At 48.9% G+C, this 23,593-nt stretch overlaps 2 non-coding genes across 2 annotated transcripts; one reads left to right on the top strand and one right to left on the bottom strand.

The window, feature by feature from the left end:
- Positions 1-22,821: 22,821 nt before the first annotated feature.
- On the top strand, positions 22,822-22,894 carry TRNAV-CAC (transfer RNA valine (anticodon CAC)). Its single transcript has one exon. It is a non-coding gene; the product is annotated as a tRNA-Val (tRNA).
- Positions 22,895-23,187: 293 nt separating this feature from the next.
- TRNAG-UCC (transfer RNA glycine (anticodon UCC)) lies at positions 23,188-23,259 on the bottom strand. The gene has a single exon. It is a non-coding gene; the product is annotated as a tRNA-Gly (tRNA).
- Positions 23,260-23,593: the final 334 nt, after the last annotated feature.

Raw genomic sequence — 23,593 nt, forward strand, 5'->3', positions numbered from 1 at the left:
TGCTGAGCAAACACAGAACAAAATGTCCATGCCCCAAAGAGATCGGACTCTCATGCAGCCGGGCTGCTCAGCCTGGCAATGTAGGTGTAGGACCCGAATTCATGCAAGATTCTGCGCGGCTGCAAACATGCGCTCCAGAAGCGAACAAGCCGTCATGCGAACAAAACCCAGCCAGCTCCTCCCCTCATCGATCAGCAACCCATCGGAAAAAATCCTTGCTTGGCAGCGCTTGTTAGAGCCTCCCTTGCAGCTCGGAGGCTGCTGAAGGCAAAAATCTTGGTATTGACCCTGAGCTGCACTGCTAACACGCAGCCGGGAGGTCTGTTTATAAACAAGGTAAAACTAAAAACTCCGTCCTCATTAGACAGCAGGAAGGGGGCCACGTCTCACAATCGGAACTCGCAGGAGCCATCTGGTCTCTGTAAATAAGGGCTACTGGAGTCAGGGCGTGAGCGTGCCACAATTGTAGAATGTGAATAGCCCTATTCATGCAAGTAATATAACAAGTACTAAGCTAGTAGCGTGCTCAAGGCTTTGCTGAGTCAAACAAAAACGTGGCAGTAAGGGGTTTTTTCCTGTTGCAGGGTCAGACCTATAGCTACAGGACCGAACTTCTTTTGAGGCGCGGGCTGGATGCTTTCTGTGATGAGAAGAGTCGGGATGATGCCTGCTCAGCCCTGGATTGCCAGCAGTGAGCTATGGCTGGGGTTTCAAAGCTGCTTGCAGGGCAATTCCTCTTAATCTCAGCGAGTGCTGAGGACTCCAGATGTCTTGGGCAGCCTTAGGATACTCAGGCACAAATATCAATATTGAGTATTGTATTAACTGTTCCTTAGCAATTTTTTTTTTCTTTTCCTATTTTGTCTCTAGGCTTAAATTTAGGAAATTTTATTAAATTAATATGCCAGCATCTTTTTTACTAAGGACACGACTTACAAACATCTTCCAGTATATAAAGACAGATCATTTTAATAGAAAACCACTCCTACTTATTTTCAGGTGAGGTGTATGCTGACTTGTTTTACAAATCCCACCAGGATGCCAAGGTTTGTTCTAAACTCATTCAGTTGTAAAGAGGTGTTAAACAACGATGCACTTTGAGGCCACACAACGATCAGAACAGCCTCTGAAGGAAGGCCTGCTCATACACAACATCTACATCAATTTTATCACCTGCTTTTCATCTCTTTTGCACTTTGGGTCCTGACCAGAAACTTAGGGTAGTTCCGTGGGAGGTTTATTTATTTTGCTTTCCTAGTAATGGATTGCTCTGGAGAGGTGTGAATTTAGTATCTTAACAGAGACAACTCCCATTGATTTCAGCAAGGAGAAAAGCCCAATTTTTTTGCTTGGAGTTGCTCCTTAAGACCTCGTTCTGGCCTGGATTCAGTCGCACAGCTAAATCCTGCTGAAGTGTTTGCTGAAGGGGGGGTGGACGCAAGTGCTTACATCGAGGTGTGTGCTTAAATGCCTGGCTGCGCCAGAGCCCTTGCCCTGTCTGGCGGAGGGAGTGGGGTTAGGTGGGACCAGGCTCGTGTCGCAGTGCAGTAGTGGACCGTGGCGCACACAGACACACACGTGTTTAGCGTGCATGAATGCAGGTGTTCGAAAGAGCCTGAATGTCACATTGCATGTGAGCGCAGGTGTCTGGAGCAGCCATAGCACCGAGGTCTGGGTGCCAAGTTCAGGTGTCTGGGGCGGAGCAAATCTCTGCCAAAGAGAGAGGAACCTTGAGGTCTTTATCCAAGCTCAAAAGCTGTTGCAGATCTTGCGTCTGAAATCCACTCTCTTTTTCTTGCTGAGGTTCCCAAGCACCTCCCAGTCTCCCAGCTACTAGCAGCCCGAAACCGTACCAGATGCCGTGATTGCAGTGGAAAAGCAGCTCATTACTGGAGTGGCAGGCAACGCGCAGACAAATATTTGTGTGAGGCATACAGAGCCCAGAGACTGGAACACATTGTCTCTCTGATGGGAGGAGGAAAGGGGAAGGAGGATCTTGCCTTTAGCAAAGATAAATAACAAAAATCTATACAGTGTTTACTTCAAGCAAAGCTTAAAATGTTTCCTTCTAGCAGGCAATGTGGTACCCTCCTGCCAGTCTGATTTCCAGTTTACGCATTTTGCTAAATACTTTAAGGGTCAGGAACTAAACCGAATTGAGTTCAGATCTTACCCTGAATCCCCTGTTCCTCAGAGACCTCTGTGTTAGGATTTCTCAGAAAAGAGACAGGATTGTGTCCTTCTATGAGATGGGTTTGTTTAGAGATCGTCAGAAAATCACCAGTAAAAATAACGTGACAAAATATGCCCTAAACAAATTGAAATGTGACTTTGATTAAGCAATACACACTACATGATACAAAATTTAGTTAGCTTTGAGAATATGGTATCATCTGTCCTACTATTTTTTATATTAAATATGAAATCTGATTAGGCAATTTCCCAGCATGCGGAGATAAACCCATAAAAGCAGGAATAGGTATTTGGTAATATCATTTTCTGGCTTCTCCTCAAGTTCTCTAGCATGCCTGTGTTGGGGCAGGAGATAAAGAACGTGATTTCTTGCTCTTATTTCACAGCTGAACTTCAAAGGGAAAAGACCTTATATTGACGTAGCGAGGGACAAGGCATTACAAAATCTGAACCTCAGCATTATGTTGCATTGAAGAAAGATCACGAACCGAGTCACTGTGCAGACACAGAACTGATGGAAGATGTTAAAAGATTTACAGAAAAATAACAGGAAGATATCTCTCCATTCCAATTCCATGGGCAAGCATTTCCACCAGTAGTTTGTTCAAGGTGTATAACGCATATCTCTGAAGGCTGTGCGTATATTCAAGGCCTTATAGGAAATACCAACTTTCTTTTAAAATGTCTTTCTTTTTTTCTAAATATTTAATTCCAAAACAGCAAATAGGAATTTCCTTAAAATGGAGAACAGCTTGTTTTCTTTTGCTTTTGGAGACCAACGTTACTTAAGAAAAATACAGGTATAAAGATGGGAGACGGGGACAGTCTGAGCCTGGGATTACACTGCCTTGTTGAGCAGTTTTAGCAGAGTATTTACACAAATGTTTGACAGAGCTGGGTGGGAATTTTCAGTGACTAGGGATTCATTTAGGGCATAGGCTCAGCTTCCAAAAATGGAGATAAAACAAATTCAGCAAATCACTTCAGCTGACAATAGTCCTATAAAATGCTTTCTTTCCAAAGTGCTCAAACACTTTACTTCTAACATTTTGTCTTTCTTATTTTCTAAATTATATCCATGGTTTAATAATCTAAATGGGAAAAAATGTTTTATTTCAGCTTGTTCAAATTTCTGAGTTGAGCCAGGGTTAAGTACTTTGTTGTTTTAATTTTGTCAAAATTAAAAAGAAAAACTTTGTTTAATTTGACTCCACTAGATTTATTTCTTTTTTCAGGGGGGAAGGGGGGTGTAAGCACTTTGTGGAAAAATCCACTATGACATAGCCACTGAGCACTTCAATATAACAGTCTGTCACCAGACTCTAAATGTACCACTGAAGCAAGACAAATTTTGAGTACTCAGAATAAACTACTGAGGAAAAAATATTTTCAAATAACTGTTCATTGAAGAATTTACTCCCCACAAGCATCTTGGTGAGAGATCTCCTATTTCTCCTATAGAGAATTTTAAGAGCAACCTTTATACATGAGCTACTAGCTAGCCACATTTTCGAAATAATAATTTTGAGTTTTTCAGCATAAAGCATCGAGATTCCATTCGGACCCTTACACAGTCACTGCTCGCTGCCCAGGGGGCTGCAGTCCCCGCCGTGCCCGGGCCGGGCTGAGCTGGGCCGGCGGGGCTGGGGGGCACCGGCAGCCGGGGGCGGCGGGGGGGGGGCGGCCGGGGGGACAGAGCCCCCCGGCAGCTGCAGGGCGGTGGGCTCCCCCCCAGCCCCGCCGGCACAGTGTCGGCCCCGGCTTGCCCCCCTTCTCCCCCCCAGCCCCCGTCCTGTTGTCCTGCCGGGACCGGACTCACCCTGGCCCCTGCCGGTGCCGCTGAGCCGTCCGGCGTCGCTTCGCAGGCTCTGTGGCACTGCCCCGGGGGAGTCCTGCCTGGCCTGCCGGTGCCCGGTACCCTGCACCCGGTACCAGTATGCAGTGCCCAGTGTCCCATCCTGGTGCCCAGTGCCGGTGCCAGTGCCTGCGCCCGGTACCCGGTGTCGGCGCCCCGTGCCCGGTGCCGGTGCCCAGTGCCCGGTGCCGGTATCTGGTGCCGTTCCCAGTGCCGGTGCCGGTGCCTGTGCCGGTACCTGGTGCCCGGTGCCGATAGCCGGTGCCGGTACCCGGTGCCAGTGCCCGGTGCCGGTGCCGGTGCCGGTGCCCGGGCGGGACGCGCCGGCTCGGGCCCTGTCCGTGGTCCTGATCCGCGCCCCGCAGCCGGCCAGCCCAGCCCGCCGCCCTCCCGCTGCCCTGCTGCCCCCAGGGCAAGGGCCGGGGCGGGCAGACCCTGCCCCTGAGCATCCCCCGGACCCTGCGGCCCCCCGGGACCCCGGCCGCCGTCCCTCGGCCGCACCCGCCGCTGGGCGAGCTGCCCGGCTCCCTGGCAGAGGGACCGGCTCCACAGGTGGGCCCCTCGCCTCCCCCGGGCACCGGCGGCACCCCCGTCTCAGCCCAGCCCGCTGCGCCCTCGGCCGAGCCTGCCTCCGCACCCTCGCCGGAGCTCACCTGTCCCTGGGTCACCTTTGCCAGCGGAGGGGCTGGGAAAGCTGCCCTGCCTCTGCCTCGGGGCTTTTATGAGCCACCGGGGGGGCGGCGGGAGGAGCACCCAGGCGGGGACTCTCCGCTTTGGCCAACGGGAGGCTGCCGTTCCTCGCAAATGCGGAGATCGCACAGATTACATCATGGAGAGCTGCCTGCGCTTCAGTGTAAAAGTCTCCTCCTCGCGTAAAGGCGGGTCGGAGGAGGGATGGCAGACAGCAACAGGTTTGTCCTCCGGGGTAGCGACGCCTGGACCCCTTGGAAATGGAGCGGTGGCGGAGAAGACGGCGAAGGAGCTGGCCCCGTGGCTCAGGGACGTGCCTTGGGATGCACGCTTTGCACAGGGACAGGCGGGGCAGCCCGCCGGCAGAGCCACGAGCCTCCTCCTGTGCTTCAGCCTGAGCGAGGACCTGCGGGATTTGCTTTGTGAGTGCCAGTTGTTCAGTATCTCCCAGGACCACCCCCCAACCAGCCTGCTCCTGCCACCCTACCGCAGTGTCCCTCAGCCTGTGTCACTCTCACTCTCTGATTTCCCAGCCCAACGGACGAGCCAAGTTTCACCCTAAATTCTCAGCCTTTATCATCCTGTTTTCAGAGTTTACACAAAGTCCCAGCCCTCCATCTCTTCCCAGAGATACCGAGCTGAATTGCAGAGCAGATCCGAATACCTAGAATCCATTTGTTTCTCTTGTGTTCCTGGAGCACAGAGGTCGGACAGTTAATCCCACGAGTGTGCCAAAGAGCAAATCAGTCACCAGTGAAAACAAATTTATTTCCTAACCCGTACATCCAGGAACACGCACGCATTTCTGACTTTGACTGGGGGGGTGTCAGCTGGGATGGGTTTGTGTTGCACCTCTTAGAGTGCAGATACACAGGCTGCAGACATCAATCCTTCCAGACAGCCCTAGATCATCCTAGGTGGTCAGTATGTTGAGGTAAAGCTTTGTCTTCTGGTATGTCCTATGCACAGGATATATTATCATGTGATACCAAGGGAAAAATAATAATTGATTGTAACATTAATTAGATAGAAATCAAAATGGTCTAAAGTTAAAGGCTCGGTCTGAGTAATACTTGAGATCCACATTCAGATCTGATTTGTGGAAATTGCTGCCTGCTACAAATGGATCTCCTGTGGGTAAACACTGGGCTCTTAAGATCTGGATCTAAAAGCAGATGACATGAAGGAAGCCCATTTTCAAGTGGCATTGGATGCTATTCAAATCAGAGCATGATTAGAATTAAGCCAGGTGCTCTGTTTCCAACTCTTTTTTTTTTTTTTTTTTTTCTTTTTTCCTGGTCTTCTGCGCTATTGTGGATTACGGGCCAAATCCTTTGGCTTAACATTAGCTGAGAATCTGACTGGCCGCTGTGAGGTTTTTGTCGTTGCCTAAGATAAAAGATGTTTTGAGCAGAATGTACTTGTATTCAACATGAATCAGTGAATACCCTGGGAACTCAGACACTGATCTCTTGAAGGAGGAGATGGAGATTGAGCAGTACCTGATGACCTTGCAATGCATTAGTCACAGCACGGAGAATGTAGACTGGTGTACGGGTAAAAGAAGATGTTACAGCCTTGCTAGTGCCTGACCTTGAATGTGTGTCTGTGAGAGATTTTCATTCATAAGCCAAATCTGGAAGCCTTTGCTCTGATTTTGTCCAGGCAAGGCAGGAATTTAGGGGAAATGTGAAAAGGACGGGAGCTGAAACTGTAAACAGCATCTTATGGAAAATGCTGAGGGGTGCCTAAATCCCTCCAGAACATACATCAAAAGGACTTGGGCACCTAATTCCCTTAGAAGATCCTACTAGAGAGGAAACCTGCAGCAAAGGACTGTGATCAGTGCTTACGGCTGTTATTACCCCAGCTGGATCTCTTCTTCACCCTTAACTGTCCCTTTACCTCAATTTCGCACCAGGAAATTTGCTCTCAATTTGCTCTCAGTTCTGTCCTAATGTGGTAACTGCTGCTATCCCTTGGCCCAGAGCTGCAGCTACAAAATCCTCTTTGATTTTCCTCCAGCTTCTGCCTTTAAGTCTCTGCTCTTAAGTCAAATGGTGAAAGGCCCTGCTGAGGTTAAGGAAATGGGCCATGAGGAATGACGAAGAATAAGCCCTCCAGCTGCATATCTAGGAATAACAACCATTTTGCAGTCGTTCACAAGGGATGAGAAGCCTGTTTTCCTGAGAGCTGTAGCCTCTTCTTTTCGAGATATTGGGCAGGACTTTGGACACAAGTCCTCTCCGTGCCATCTAAACAGTAATTGTGACCAGCAATTTCAGTTGAGACTTCAGAAATTTGATTTTCAAAGGGATCCGGGCTGTGAATGAGGTGTACCCATCAAACCCAAACTGTCTCAAGCCTGAGCTATTCATTCAAAAGATGCATTTGAAATGTAGGGCTTATTGCAAGAAGAGACATGGAAACTCACTGCGTCTATGGCAGATTCATTGTCTCTGGCTTCTCCACCTTGGGAGACTCCTCTGTCTCACTCATTTGCATTCCAGATTCGTTCCAGTGGAAGAGGAGATAGACAGATTTTTCTCGTGGAGAAAGTCTGGGATGAACTTAGAAGCCACAACAGTAAAGGTCACTGTTTGATTTAATTATTTCAAGTTGTTTTCCACCCCCTACTCAGAGCAGCCCTCATGGCTCCGTAATTAGCAATGAAGCGAAGGGGGAGCAAGCCGGACTTTGGCCCCAGCTGACCCGATTCATACAACATGTCTGATTAATGCACCTGGTCACATGGCAGCTGCCAGCGACTTGTTGCTGGGCATCCAGAGGTTTCCAAGGGAACCACTCCTTCTCCTGCCGATGCTCCTCAACAAGTGCAGGAGAGCCGTAGTTCAGAGGGCCTGATGCCCAGCCGGGTGGAAGACGGGAGCAAAGGTGTGCAGAGAAATGCCCCAAATAGAAAGCATCCTCACAGAATTTAGTGACGCTCTGCAGCAGAGAAGCTCGGACAAAGCCCTCTGAGCTGAGCCCTGTGGTGTGTGCTCGAATCCCTGAGCCACGGGACTGCCTCTGCTCAGCCCTCCCTGCAGTCCTCTCCTGCACGCCCTCCCTTGCGCATGCAGCTGTAGCTGCCGCACACCTATCCCAGCCCACGCACGCATCGCTCATGCACAATCCTACATACGCCCCATCAAACCAAAGACACATCACAAACAAAACAACAGCTCTGTGCTAACAGAGACATGGTGCCAGCCCCCGTGCATTCTCCTCTTTTCACAGAGGAGCTCTACTACACAGTGGAGACCCTTTTCCTGAGGTGGGTTTAAAAACTCTCCTTCATATTACAGAGACCTTTAAGGACAGAGATCCAGTCCCCTAGAAAGGTTTCCACCACTGCATGCGCAGATCCAGCCTACCTATGCAGACTGGCACAGAGCTCCCATGTAGACCAATCTTATCTCCCTCCCCCAAATCCCTCTCCTGGTACGCACAGCCAGAGTGCTGCCTACACACAGGCGTGGCGGCTTCCACATACACAGCCGCTCTTCACACACCCCCTCTAGACACACGTTCTTACACATGCACAGGCTCTGTGCTACTTGCAGGCATTTCCTTCTGTGTACGCACTTCTGCAGACTTACACTCACAGCCTTGGTTGTAGACATTCCTGCTCGTTTGCACACAGGAAAAGGTTGGAAAAGACCTTTAAGATCAAGTCCAACCATTAACCTAGCTCTGCCAAATCGACCACTAAACCGTGTTTCAGTGCAGAGGGAAACTGAGGCACGGACAGCCCCTGCGAAGCTCTCTGCATTGCAAAGCACTCTGAGTCACAACTTCTAACACAGCAGGAGGAGGCCGCAGGACACAGAATCATAGAATCACAGAATCATTTGGGTTGGAAGGGACATTTAAAGGTCACCTAGTCCAACCCCCCTGCCATAAGCAAGGACATCTTCAACTAGATCAGGTTGCTCAGAGCCCCATCCAACTTGGCCTTGAACATTTCCAGGGATGGGGCACCCACCACCTCTCTGGGCACCCTGTGCCCGTGCTTCACCACACTCAGCATAAAAAATTCCTTCCATATATCTAGTCTGAACTCATGCTGAGCAGCACTAGCCAGGGCAGGGTGTCAGTCCATCAGTTACAACTCTTACTGAGTTGGGAGCAAATTACCTGAGCCTACGCACAGCCCTGTCACCACACGTCAGGGAAGGGGGAACACAGACATCAGAGCACCCTGCAAAAGGCAGGACAAAGCAACACCCTTACGCATGTGCGCACACACTCACCCTTTTACTCCACGCTCCTGCAATCTGTGCACTCGCCCTGAGCACTCAGCCAGTGATGCACATCCCAGGATCACTGGCTGTGCATGCACCAGTAAATGTACATTCAGCGTCCACCAGCACACCCTGACACGTCTAACAGGGATTTCTGCTAGCGTGTACCCCCTCATCCCTTCTCCCCTTCCTTGTAGCTGCAGGGGATGTATCTACATTGTCTCACAAGCCTAGCATGTGCTATACACATGTACACAGGCCAGCAGTTCTTGGCAGTAAAAATAAAGTCTCTGAACTAGCAAATGCAGTTGACTTGGCAAGTAGCACTGTTCTGTAATACCAGTCTTCCAAATACACTAGGCAGGCTTACAACAGCCTGCCTTTCCTCTTTTCCCTTTCGCTATGATGGAAGAAGATGGGCAGGGTGTGTATATCTGCCCTGTGTGCTCTAACAGTAATTTCCCAAGCTTGCTAATGCTGCTCCAGTTTTGTTAGTCATGGGGTAAGCATGAGCCGCAAGAAGGCTCCAGAGGTTGTTTGCACTGTGCCAGGAGACCTTCCATTCAAATCTCACATCCACCTGATCTTTGGCAGCAGAAAGCCAGCTTCATTCAACTGAATTTTGTAGAGCAATGGTGATTTATCCCCGCTGACACAATGGTTTGCATTCCTGAAGGACACGAACAGGGGAACATGTCTTAAACATGTTCAGTTTCCCCACACCCCTTACCCTCCCAGGTCTTTCTCCTTTTTTCCCAGGAGGGTAATGCATCCTTGCTAACTCTCTGGATCAAATTGCTTTCAGGTGATGCTTATCGACTATCTTTTATCTAATCTTCCAGACTACAGCATGTGCCTCCAAGAATATAAGATGTGAACGGCTTCATGTAGCAAACTGGATTTACATGACGGGAAGAGAAAGATTCAATGTGTCTGATTCCTCTGCCTCTTAACTCAGTTTTAGACTACATCAGAAAATTTGATATAGGTGTATCAGACTGAGAAGAAATGTTATTTGGACTAAGCTCAAAGGCTTAAGCAAGAAGAGCATTCTGGTTTCAGCTGGGATAGAGTTAATTTTCTTCCTAGTAGCTGGAGGCATATTCAAAACTATATATGTATGACAGTGTAAGTTAACAATGCAACCGGGAAGATACAACTCCATGGAGGGCAGAAAAGGCTACGAATGAACAACTGCTTGTTAGAGTCAAGGTCTCTGTACGAGCGCACGTGAGGAATCAGACATGTTTGTGTCGGCGTGAACTGTCTCTCAACGTGTTCAAATTATGTGTGTGAGCATGCACGCCTGAGAAAGTACAAGGGTATGTTTATGTGTAATGAACACACTTTTAATGAGGTGTCTGCAAAAGGCACAATCAAGTGGCGGCAGAATATGTTCATGCCTCAGGGGAGAGTGTGGAAGTCTGCTTCCCTGCCTTTATCTCTGTGTTGTATTAAACCCCATGTGCATGTACTTGAACTTGTGACATTGAGACCATCACAGATATAATGAGGACAAAGAGGTCATTCAGACAAACTTGCCTGTCCTTGGTTGAGTTTCTGTTCATGGCTTGAGCAAGAGACTCTCAGCTGCTAAAGCAGTTAAAAGGTGAATATTGTAAAAATGAAGCCCATGCTAACTGAGTAAACAAGAAGCTTGAGAACTGGATCTGTCAGGGGCTAGAGCAGCTTGTAAGCAGAGGTCAAAGGAAAAAATAAAATAAATAAAAACAAGCTGAAGAGCAAACAAGAGCACTGGAGGCAATATTTTCATAAGCATTAAAAGTAGAACCTATGCTCCATTTTCAGAAGTGGGTTTAACACTTAGAACTCAAAATCACATGACCTTTCAATAAAATCTGAGATTCTATGTCCCATAGATATTTTAGATGGTGTTTCTCACAATACAAGAAGTTGGAGCCCCAGTGAAATTACCAGGCAAGTTTAAAACAAACAAAAATAAGTGCTTTTTCACACAGCACATAATCAAATTTTGGAGCTCATTTGCCACAGGATATTGTGTAGACTGAAAGTATAAATAGGTTCAAAAGGTTTTAGACAAGTTTATGGAGGTTTGGTCTATCAGTGGCGATTAAACTTAATAGTCTGGATGCAATGTCCAGGCAGTCCTTGCAGACTGCTGGAAGCTACAAAACTACAGGTAGGAGAAGCCTTATTCTTTATATACCATTGTACACTGTCCTAACTATCTTCCTCTACTTACTACCAGGACCAGCACACTGGGATAGGGACGTGTCTGTTGTGGATCAGTCAGACCACATTTATGTTCCTACACGTACCATGAATCACCAGTTTAGGTTTTCAGAGGGATCTTGATAATCAGTCAGTTAGGAGCCCTGATCCTTAGGGATCCTCACCTAATTTATTCAGCTACAGATTAGATGCTATTACCTCTGGATCCTAACAAAATTACACTTCCGTGGAACTCACCATATCAAACAATCTAGGGTCGTTTGACACTGGATTTGAACAGTGTCCCCTCTACAGAGAGATTCCAGAACAACGTGGCAAAACCAAGGCTTTAGTTGGCACAAGAGGACAGTCCGATTCAGATCCCTCCACACTGGCTAGAAGCAAATTCAAAAAACGTGGTCTATGTGCTTCAAAGAGATTTCTCAGGCAATGCTACTCCACACGCTCATCCCACGAGAAAAGTAAACTGCATATCAGGAAAGGTGTAGAGGCAAATTCTGCTCTCACATGCAGTGGTGTCAGTATGGAAGATCTCCAACAAGCTGACAGATGCTTAAATAGTGCAGAATTAGGCTGGCAATTAGTGAGCTCAGTGATCAGAGAGGCTAAGTCCTGAGAAACTCCACTGATGTGGGTAGAATTACCAAAAATTGATACTAATTCTGAACTGACTGGGACTACCGCGGCGATGTTTGGTAACTGGATATCTGAAGCAGAGAACAGTGAGCACTGGCCCACTGATGTCTGCATGTTTTCTAGTTTTTCACTTCTGGCAGTGGACAATGATGCTTCCAAAGAAAGTTGTGTCCCTTCCAATGTAAAAGATTGAATGCCCAGTAATCGTTCTCTGTGTGTATGCATGAGTTCCTCTTATTGCGGTTCCTGGAGATCATACTGGTCCAAACCACAACAGGCCTGTTCTGCATTTATTCATGTCCCTTCTTCATTTCTCTTCCCCTTCTGCTCTCACCTGTATTTCTTCTCTTCAGCTCTTCCCTTTCCCGCTGTCTGTCCTACCTTCCCTGCATCCCACTCCAATACAAACACCCAAGCCTTTTTTTGGATGAAAATGATGAAAAATAAACCCCTTATGAGGAGCTACAGCGTGTGCTCTGCCAGAGAGCAGTCTTATTCATTAAGGGAATGGTCTTGTATGCATTTGGGCATGTTATCAGTAACACTCCAAAGGGGAATGGACTACTTAAACCTATTATATCACTGCTTTATTCACCATGTGCTGCCATTTACCTCCTACATGACGCTGGGCTCTAATAGCACCAGTTCTGAGAAACCCTGCACATTAGCCACAAGCAGCTCATTAATCCACTGTTTTCATTCTTACAAAAAAAATGAGCTCCAGCCACATGAGAGTTCAGATGCTGAGCAGTCAGCCAAAAACAAAACAGCTTTGTTGTGCCAGCAGCTCTGAGGTAGCCCCAAACAGAACAGCGCTTTCTGCTGATGGGGCACAGAGGGGGCCCTTAGGCTTGGGGGACAGGGGTGCGCATGGGAGAACGGGACAAAGCTGTCAGCTTGCAGTTGCTGCAGGGAGACATGGAGAATCTGATTCCTGGAGGGTCCAAGCCAGGCCCGTGTAGCCTTCACCACAATCAGGTCCTGGCTGTTGATGCAGCTCTGTCCCAGGATATCAGTTGTCCCAGACAGAAGGAAGAAAATGGAAGGCATCTCTCAAACTCCGGCATGGGGAGTCTGTGATCAGACCGGGGATTGGCAGAATTAATTCCAAGCAGGTACAATGAGATCTTCGAGAGCCCTTGAAGAAAATGAAAGACCCATGTCCCAGCCCCGAGCCACAAATCTGCGAGCCTTTTTGCTTCTTTGCAAACACACAGTGGTTGTGGCATAAAAAAGCAGTCACATCTGCTTCATCAAAGAGAAGAGCCCTGCTAAGGGCTCAGGCTTTCTCTCCCTAGTCCACTGCTTGCACCATGCTGAGGAGAACAAGCTGCTCCATCTCCTGGCTGACCGGGCTCCCTGTCCAAGCCCCTGTATATCAGGGCAGAGTTCACTGGAGAATGGTGCAGGTGTCTCCAAACGTGATTATTTCTGCTGAAATCTCCAAAGCTAACAAACAAATCTTTCTAACTAGAAGATGCGTGGCTCGTGGACAGGAGCTCTCATAAAAACAACTGCTCATCCATGTGGGAATAATAGAACATCTGTGTCCACAAACTAGGCACAGACCAGAAACAAGAGGCAATAATTTTTCATGAGCGGGACTTCAGGAATCTGGGATCTGTTCTTCTAGAACCTCTCGGTCACTTTGTCCTGCCTCATTTATCTAAGTAGCTGCTTTTCCCTGGCTACATATCCCTGCTTTCCTACAGAATAAAGAGAAATAAAAAGGCAAGAGGATCTGGCCAGGGTGACTGGTGGAAACAGAAGCAGAATCCAGGAGCTACTGCATTGTTTAACAACTCCACTCCGAGCCCTGCCTTCCATTTCAGTAACTCCAGTTCAACTACAAACTCAGTCACAGCTCTGCTATGTCGGGGCCATCGTCAAACCTTCAGCTCTCCTTTTCAATCTTATGGAAAGCTGCTGCAGAGGCAGCTAGAACTAGAGATGCAAATATTGATCCTCAGGACCTACGGCATCTTGCTAACACCTGTGCTGCCCTCGTAGCCAAAGGGATCCCTTTCCCAGCTGGAAAGAAGGGTAGAGATGTTGCTGACACAGAGGAAGGGGAGCTGGATGCAGGATTCAGCTCTGGAGACACTACAGGGCAGAATTAACCACAACAGTCATCAAATGAGGGATCTTCTCTGATTCAAGATCCCAGCTGCTGCTTCTGGCCAGTGAAAAAACCCCAACCTCTACCTGCCTACCAGATGTGCACAGCTCTGTCCTACTCCCAAAGCCCTCCCAAAGTCACATGGAGTGCATGTGTTGCTTTATTTGAGACAGCTTAGCAACAAATCTGAGCAGGGAAGTAAGGGCTTAGAGGTGTGCAGTGGAATTCATTTCTGCTCTTGGGTGAGGACATGAATGAAATGGGAGGCAAAGGGCAGAGGGCTGCTACTGGTGGAAGAATTGCTGCCTGGCCTGGCTGTTAGGTCTGCTCAGGAGAACCTGCAGCCACACAGTTCCAACTGCCCAGGGAGACCAAGGCCAATAAAATCCCTGCTGCCAAAAGGAAATGTGATTACAGGCCTGATCCTGTGTCCTGCCTGCTTCAATGTGTCTATGCAGAATGGCTCACAGCGAGTACAAAGCTGAGAGGCACTTACAGAGGCATTAGTCGAACACAAAACATTCTCTTGGGGTACAAGGGGGATGGAGCAAGGCTGGGCGGACTCCTCTCCATTCAGCTTTGCTTCACTGAAATCAATACATTATTAGGTAGCGACTCCAGCCCTTAATATTCTACCTCTGAACAGCATCATGTTTGTGTTGAACGAGGAAGACTTAGGCTAAATATCAGGGAAAATTCTTTGCAGTGCCAGGGACAAGTAAGTCCTGGAACAGAGCACTGGGAAGGGGATACAATTTCTAGTGCACAAGGCTTTTACAAAGAAATTCAGACAAAATTCTTCCAGAAGGGATGTGAGGCAGGGAAGGAGCATTAGGGCAGCAGGATGGGACTTCTCAAACCTATTTCTGGTCTCACGAAACAGAGACAGAGCGCGTTTTATAGAGCTGTATGATCTCCTGACAGCTCTATGAACACTATGGGTGATAGGCCCTAGCTTCAGGCTGTCTCCCTGCCCCTCTTTCCCACCTCTCTTCTCCAGTCCTTAGCTGAAGCTTCCCTGCTAAGTGACATGTACAACAAAGCTGCACATCCCCTCTCCCCCACTTCTTGCGTGGCTCTGCCTCTCGCTGCCCCACCTGAGGCCTGTTTTCTCTTTTGATGCTTCTAATGAAACTAAGTGGCTGCAACCAGAAAGTTTCCACTTTCTGCCTCTGGGCTGATTACTGCAGAGCTGACACAGGCAGCATCCTGCGCCAGAGCCTCTATGGATGGGAACCCTCAGGGGAGGGGATAAAGTGATGCTCCGTGCCCTCTGCTCGCCAAGCACCATTAGAGTACTGACTGCCTAACCTGGCAACCTAAGAGAGCAGGACCTCACCAGCCTGACTTCTGGGGCCAAGGTCTCTGGAAGACACGCACTAGCACACAGATGCATGATATCCTCTGCGGGTCTTGATACTGGGCTGCAGTATCAGAACCTAGGAAAGAAGCAGCAAAGTTCTTTTATCAGCCGCGCTGCAGCAGTCTTGGCTGGTGCTGCTAAAGGGGAGCTGGTCTCGCTATTTTTTGTGTGCATTTAGTACTGTCTAGAGACACTTCTCCAGATCCCTGGTGGATGGAGACTGCTTGTGCCTTGAGCGGGGACAGAAGGAGCTGCTGTAAGGTACCAGTCCATCTCTCCTTCTGCCTAGCCAGCCTCATCTCTGAAAGCTGGTGAGGGAAGAGTCCAGCACAAGGGCCATTGCAGTCCCTGGCTTTCCTGCTGACAAGGATTTCTGCTAGAGATTTCCGAGCATTAAGGCTGAACTTTCTCAGAGCAGCCACTAGCTTTCTGCCTGGCCAGAAACACTGAGGCTGAGTAAGCTGAGTTCACTAGGATGTCCATATGTCCAAGACACTCTGAAAATTGCACTTATTTGAGTCTTAGAAGGCAGGCTGATGCCTTGTTATTCCCCCTCCCTCAATTCAGGAGCTGTGAATGCATGCCCAGAACGTGGCTCTGGGTAAGGTCAGTGCCAAAGACGCCCACCAAGCACAACGTGTGTTTCTCAGCAGCCCAGGCACTAACCATCATGGATGAGGCTCACATGCTAATTGCTCCTGGGACCTCTCCTGCAGGCTGCCCCTCATGAAACCACTCCAGATTTCTCCTTTAGCCCACGTGCTTTCTTTCTGCACGTGAGTTAAGGGCTTCCCGGACAACATCCTGACCAAGAGGCTGGGCTCTTGACTTAGATCAGGGCTGGTTGGTGCCACAGTGCCTGGCCCTCCAAAGGTGGCTCTTGGGTTACGCGCTTGCACCTTTGAGTTCCTGGCCACTCCTGGCAATCCAGGCCTATAGCAGCAGGGCTGCGTTACCCTACATATCACCTTGCTGACATGAGGAGAAAGTAAACAAGACTCTGCTTAGCACTGCAGAGACCAACTGCTCCAGTGTTGCCTGGCAGATGGGGCCCAAGAGGGAGGCCATCTGTTCCTGAGTGAGGCCCTAAATTTCTCCCTGTGACATCCTGGACTGAAGATACCCAACCAAGTTCAATGGGCGCAGAGGCACAGGGAAGCAGCCATGACCTTCATTGCTACTTTAGCCCTTGGTGACTGGCATCTTGCAGAGCTGAGCCAGGGCTCACACCTTGATTCTGCAAGCTGTTGGCTTCCTGCAGCATACCCATTCCCTACATTATTCCTTTTTTAATCTCTGTCCACATCTCCACCCTTTTTTGCTCTCTGCAGTCCTTCCCACATGCGTGCAATGCTTTGGAACAGTATGTGTTCCCTGTTGCAGAACCGGGCAGGGACTATGCGGCTCCCCTGCAGCCCTAGCAGCTGCCACTAACTCTTCCCACCCCACTCTCCTTCTCCAAAAAAGTGCAAGTGCCCTGCGCAAAGGCCCTCTGCCTGATACCTGGCTGTTGACAGTTCATCTGGCTCCTCCATCACATTCTGGTGATGTTCTTTTTAACCCCAAAACAGGCCCTGGGGAGGTTGCAGAAATGCTATTAGAGCTCAGGGAAGGGGCTGGCTTCTCAAAGAGAGAGGGAGAAAGAAGGGGATAACATCCAGGGAAGGCTGGAGAAGGAAAGAGCAATCTGCTGATAGTCAGCATGTCTGAGAAGCTGGGAACATATTGCACTAAACCGATAATAACACCTTGAACAGCAGGGCGGTAGTTTCCATCTGGCCTCATGCTGAGCTTGGTCTCTCTCATTTCTCCCCCCCTGCAGCCAGGGAATCTGAGGCATAGAGCTGGCCACAGGTCACCCTCTGAGGCCAGTGCAGAGCAAGGATGAAACAGAAAAGCTTTATGGCGAGAGCAGGGTGCTGAGAAGCAACAGCGCAGCCTCTTGACTCTCCTTTCACCCCAACTAGATTCTCCTTAGGCTTGGGAGGTGGGAAGGCACTAGAGCTCTTTGCTTAATTAGTAGCAACAGCTGAAGCACTTGAGAAACAAAAGCTCCTCTCTCTCTCTGCCCCACTTTTACTTGGGAGCCAGGGGTGGGGAGCAAATTGCTTGGAAGCCAGAAAGCGCCCTGGATCTTGTCACCATGGCTGCACAGACACAGCCTCCTGTTATCTCCAGAGGAACAAAACCCTCCTCCCACCCTCTCCTGGCTCAGCTGGAGCTGATAAAAGAGAAATAAACAAAACAAATTAATAATAACAAATAATAATAAATTAATAATAATAATAAAATACCCCAAGCAAGACAGTAAATAAATATCCAGGGAATAAGGCAGCCTTCTGCAAAACATGTTTCCGCAGTGGTTTTTGGGTTGCTGGAGAGTTGAAGGACTCAAATGAGCATTTCAGGTTATAGAGTCCATCTCAGTAATACTTGGATGTATAAAATCCCAACTCGGGAACATCCCAGATCAAGCCATTTGCTTGAAAGTAATGATCTCTGGCTATATATACCTATATGTATAGTTCTGATTTATTTATATATATGGATGTGTGTACTATTAACATGATTATATATAATTTTAATGTCTTCTTTTTTTGAACACACAGCAATCACATTATAAGTTTTCTGTAAGAGCTGGAGCCTTGTCTCTTCTGTCTCTGTACTGTACCATGTCCAGGGAGAAGCACCAGAGGTATCAGCAAGTGAGTAAAATAGCAGAACAAGCCAGATAACAGACTTTTGTGCTACCACAGTTACAACTGCTTTTGGTTATCTGGGCACCTCCAGTCTTCACTGCAGTGTGGACAAGGGCTTTAAGACTAAAACAAAATGAAAAACAAAGTGGGACTTTGTTCTCATGTTGTTTGCATTCTCACAACTAAAAGGCTAAAAATACGTCAAATATCACAGCAGTAAAGCAGTAAAAACTAGCAACTGTATATTTGCATTTTGAGAGAAATTAGGGCTATTATGGTTGCTCCAGACGGGCTTCCTACATCAACTGGGTAGATAATTTCACTTGGTGCTTCATGCATCAAAGCTCTGACCATCTGGCTGAATGCGAACATACCTTTTAGCAACATGTCTCATTTTGGCTTGATGCCTTCAGGGCCACCTCCCTACGACAGGCACTATTTCAGCACTTAATTACACTTACTGTTAAAAAGGACAACTTGTTTTTAGTGTGTATCTTTCCAATATCAGCTTCCAGCCACTGAATGTTCTACTGTCTGTGTATGCAGGTAGGAAGCAGTATGTTTAAATCCACCTGTGAATTGCATAGGCCATTGGTGGTCAGAAGATGGCCCACAGAACGACTCTTAAGTTGTCTTAGGTTTTTAAAAAAGGTCACTCATACATGAACAAACAAATTAAGAAGAAGAAGAACTGATAATTCAAAGTTTAACCTCATTTTCTCCTTCTGGCACTGGCTGGCACACTCAGATGTTTGGCTCACCCACTTTTTTACTATCAGTCGTTGAAATTGTAAGGCTTGTAATTCTAGCAAGAAAATTATGACTTTGTAATACAATACACCTTTTGCTTAAATGATAATTATTGTCTTTTCTTTTCTTGCAACTGCCAAAGACTATCAGGTTGTCCTTTAACTCAAAAAGGCTGAAGTGTCACTTTAAATGGCTGATTAGGTCTTTCAATTTCTCCACACCCACATTTCCTCCCATCAGTAGTTCTTTGGACAGCTGCAGAAAAGTGTTACCTGTAGAAGTCCAACCTGGGTCACAAAAGACCATTCAATGAGAGAGGTTTCTGCCTGGGAGACTTACAGGGGTGAATTCTTGCTTTTAAACTTATCCAGCCTTCCTTTGCATATGGACTTACCTGGACAAACTCATTTAGACCATGACAACAGCTTGCTCAGCCAGGCCTGAAAAGATCAGGCTCTTATTGATAGCTCTGAGCACACTTATTGCTGAAGAAAGCATGCTGCTCTCATGTTCTCCCCTTGCCAGATAAACACGAACATCTGCATAACTACTGTAATAACAGCAATACAAATATTAATGATACTGGGGTGAGAACTGGGACTGGTCTCCAGTGCTTGTATTCTCCTGGGCCACTGCCTCCAGGACCTCTCTCTGAAGGCAGACACCCAGATGTCTTTAAGAACCTGGGTTAAGAGATCATTTTGAAGGAGTTGCTGATTTTTCCCCAAATCCATCAATAAAGAAATAAGTGTAGGATTTCATAGCCCATCAGGTGTTCAGGCTAGGTGTGGACTTTCGATGAACTTATGAGGGGAAAGAAATTGCAAACCCTGGTCAATACCAGGGATTGCAACCCAGGTCTCTGGGGCTCCATCATACCTATCGTACCCTGACTTGCTGTGTGCGCCAGAAAAACTATCCCTTCGCAATTTATTTTTTCCTTTGCCAAGAAGAGCAGCAGTATCTCTGGGCCTGAGGTACAAAAAGTCAGTCCCTTAGTACAAAGGTCTCAGAGGGTCTCTGCCCCCCTACCCCCCCATATGACTGACAGGGCTTGCACTAGTGCCCAAGAAGGATGTTATGAGTCAACATCATTGTCACCCCTTTGCCTTATAACAGGTTATGATTAAAGACCAGTTTCCAAGGATGCATGGCTGTGCTCTCCCACCCCTTGGTGTGGCAGAACCAGCTGATAATTTTGTTTCTGCAGAGACAGCGTTTGACCCCTCTGTCCCCATCTGACCATGTGCCCCCCTGTTATGTATTAGCATCATGCACTGGTTGGAGTGTGTGCTCCTCTGCTATCACCCATGTACATACACCCCTCATCTCCCAGCACCCACTAACTCCTAGCATCTGTGCCACTTGCTTGGCCTCCTTTCCTTTATGCTGCTCCCCTCCACAGTCGTGTGACTGCTATTGTGTGGTCCCTGCCACACAAAAGCTAGCCTGACCTAATTTAAATCAGTGCTATTGAAGCTGTTCTTGTTTTATCTCCCAGCACAAGGGCTGCGCTCCCCATTTCAGAGGTAGCAGAAATGAATGGCTAATTGGGGGGGTATTGTGCAAGGCGGCGTTGTCTCCCAGCCCTGATTGTCAGCTCTCCTGCTTGACAGTGCTTCGAGCTCTCCTCTCTTGTAGCAGCCATACAGGCTGTTTAGGGAGTGGAGGGAGGAAAAGGAGAGAATGGGACTCTGCAGCCATCGCAGCGTGTCAGGCAAACAAAGCAGAGCATGGCCGCCTTCAGCACACTGGTGAAAAGGCTGGCTGGGGGAGGGTTCCCTTGTTCAGAAAGGGCAGATGCTGGTGATAATAGTAAAGAATATCCACCCTTCACCTCCAAATAAGCCCCCTGCTTTCTTTTTCCTGGGTATTTATGTGACAGTCCTTCCTAGGGCCCTGGAGACTGTCCTTGGGGAGGGGGGCTGAGGCAGAGGGGGCTCTCACACGCAAGCAGTGCCGCAGGGGTTGTAAGTCTTGGGAGCAGAGGAAGCGGGATAGGTCAGGGGCTGGATGGGAGACTGAAATGCTGCAAGACCCTTTGTCCTGTGGGGTAAAGTTGGAGCAGTTGCTGACAATGGAACTTTGAAAGAAAAGCAAGAACATCCCCAGGAGCCATTCCTACGAGCCCCAACCAGCATGAAGGGGGAGCTTTGTCAGGGTCCTCAAAGGCAGAGTTGCCCTCATGAGGAGGATTTAGAGCCCACAACCCATTTACACGGTGTGTCTCAAGGCTACCAGAGCCCAACACTGCCCTAACAAGGGACCACCGCAATACCTTAACTATGGAGGTTTGGGAGTTAAGACTGGCAGTGCAGTGTCTTTCATCTAATTTCTGCTTCTCACAGGTACCTTCCAAGAGCTTCCTCCTTGGGTTGTCTGGTCTGCAGTTCTCCCTTCTCCACTGATCACCAGACTGACAGAGGTCTGGGGAAGAAAACAAAACTAGAAGCATTTTAATCTTTCCATTCATGGTCTTGGGTCACTTACAGATCTGCTTCCTCCTGCCCTAGGGAGAGGACTTTGCCCCCAGCTATTGATTAGGCTCGCCTCCAGCGCACTTAGCTGATGCATGGTGCAAAGGTTGCGACCAGAGTCCTCTCCTGCAGGCTCCTGCCAGCTGCAGGCAAAAAGAGCACAACCCCTGGATGTTTTACAGCAACGTGAAGCAAGCAAGTCCCAAGGCTTCAGGTTTGTCATGGACTTTAATGTAATGTTCTAGTCCTTACTGCAAGTCAGATCAGAATAAAATATCAGCAAGTCCTGGAGTTAAAGGGCATGTGACAACCTCCTCTCTGTCCCTTTTGGCCTGAAATCAAGAGATTAGCTATGAAACTGTAACATTAAAAGTAGATTTTATTAAAAGTAAGTTTTATTAGAAGTTTTATTAAAAGTTAGGTTCTTTTTGCTCTCGTCTGGGTTTATGATTCATTTCTCCCTTCTAAGCTTTTCTCTGCAGCCAACAAAGCATAAAACACACTTCAACAAACAGCACAAAACAGGAAAAATAATCCTCACACTAGCACCTGATTCCAAGGGCTGAGTTTTTACCAAATGAAGAATGATTGCCATGGACGTATGAGTTGTTAACACTGCATTAAAGTAGAAGAAGAGGAACTAGCATATTCCTAGAACCATCTGGGATGGTCAACAGGGACTTTACCCAAAACCTCACTACAGCGTGCTGCTGGCATCACCTTGCCCTGCTCCATCCCATCCTCCTGCCCAGCTCCCGCTGCCTTGGAGAGATACTGGTGATGAGAATGCAGTCTGGCTCACTGTGCATTACAGAAGGTGAATTTGCAGGGAGGGAAAGCTTCCCCCAGCGAAGGGGAACCGCCAAGGGTCTGCCCTTTTGCTCAGACAACAGCCGGTCCTGTCCCAGCTCCTGTCCCCTGGACTGGATCCTCTCCCTCCCGGGCAGCTCTGCGGGGAGCTCGGCTCCCTGTTGCCACTATTCTACCGACATCTGGTGGCAGCTGCCTGAGGAAGAAAAGATGCTCCTTCACAAGTGGCCCAGGCGCTCGCACGGCCTGTGCCCGGCCTCGGGCCCGGCTGGTGGGCCCGGCTGGTGGGCCCAGGAGCGAGCCCGGGCTGGCGGCCGAGGCTGGTGGGCCCAGGGGCGAGCCCGGGCCTGGGGGACGAGGCTGGTGGGCCCAGGGGGTGAGCCCGGGCCTGGGGGACGAGGCTGGTGGGCTCAGGGGGCAAGTGAGGCCAGGCCCGGGCCACCGGCAGCCCTGGTGGCTTGGAGCAGGGGGCAAGGCCAGGCCGGTGTGTGCTGAGCCCCTCTTGCTCCCCTCAGCGGGAAGTGGCAATTCCCTCAGGGGCTGTCCCCTTTCTGAGGGAAGCGTCCCACCGTGGCGCGGGGACACTCACCTTCTGAGGTGAGTGGGCCTCCGCAAGCACTAATTACTCATTAACGCTGATGACCTGGATTCCCGGGCGGCGTTTCTCAGTGTTCGGGATAAGTTTTAACTGAGGCTGCCGTGATGGCAGGGACAAACGCATCCCCTCAGCGAACATCAGGCACCGCGCGCAAAGTGACTTCAGTGCGAGTTTCCGTAGTGTAGCGGTTATCACGTTCGCCTCACACGCGAAAGGTCCCCGGTTCGATCCCGGGCGGAAACACGCTGTTTTCGCTACGGTTTTTTTATTCTCCTTTGGTTTCGTTCTTCTTTTCTTTTTAACTTCGGTTTTATTTATTTTCCGACGCGAGCTGGGGGAGAAGTAACGGCGCCATCTGTCACCCCACCGGGGCAGCGCCCGCGTCCCTCCGCGGCCGGCTGGCGCCCGCCGGGGTTCAGGTAGGTAAAGGGCAGCCGAACGCGGCGCCTGGCGTGCAGAGGCGTTTTCAACTACCGGCGGGAATCGGTGGGGAGCAAGGGAAAAAAATTAAAATGAAAAAAAAAAAATTGAGATACTGCGTTGGCCGGGAATCGAACCCGGGTCAACTGCTTGGAAGGCAGCTATGCTAACCACTATACCACCAACGCCCTGTGATAACAGTCTTCCCCGGCCTCCGTTAGCAACCTCAACTTCCTGGACCCAACCATCTTCCAAAAGCGAGAGGGGGTGCCACAACGCGGGTCGAGAATAGCACAGCAGTCGCCCTACGGCGGCAATAAATGCTGAGTTAGGGGTCAGTCGCTGAGGCTGGCTGGGGAAATAATAGTCTTTGAGCTTTTTTTACCCTCTGTCAGCCTCAATTCTCCCTCTACCCCCTTGACTGGGGAGAATAGTTCTGTCCTCCAGCAGGCAACACCACCACCACCCCCCCCCCTTTACGCAGTTCCTCCGCTCTCCCCCCGTCCCCACGACTTGGTACTT

The sequence above is a fragment of the Falco peregrinus genome, chromosome 5, assembly GCF_023634155.1.
Source record: "Falco peregrinus isolate bFalPer1 chromosome 5, bFalPer1.pri, whole genome shotgun sequence".
Classification (NCBI taxonomy): domain Eukaryota; kingdom Metazoa; phylum Chordata; class Aves; order Falconiformes; family Falconidae; genus Falco; species Falco peregrinus.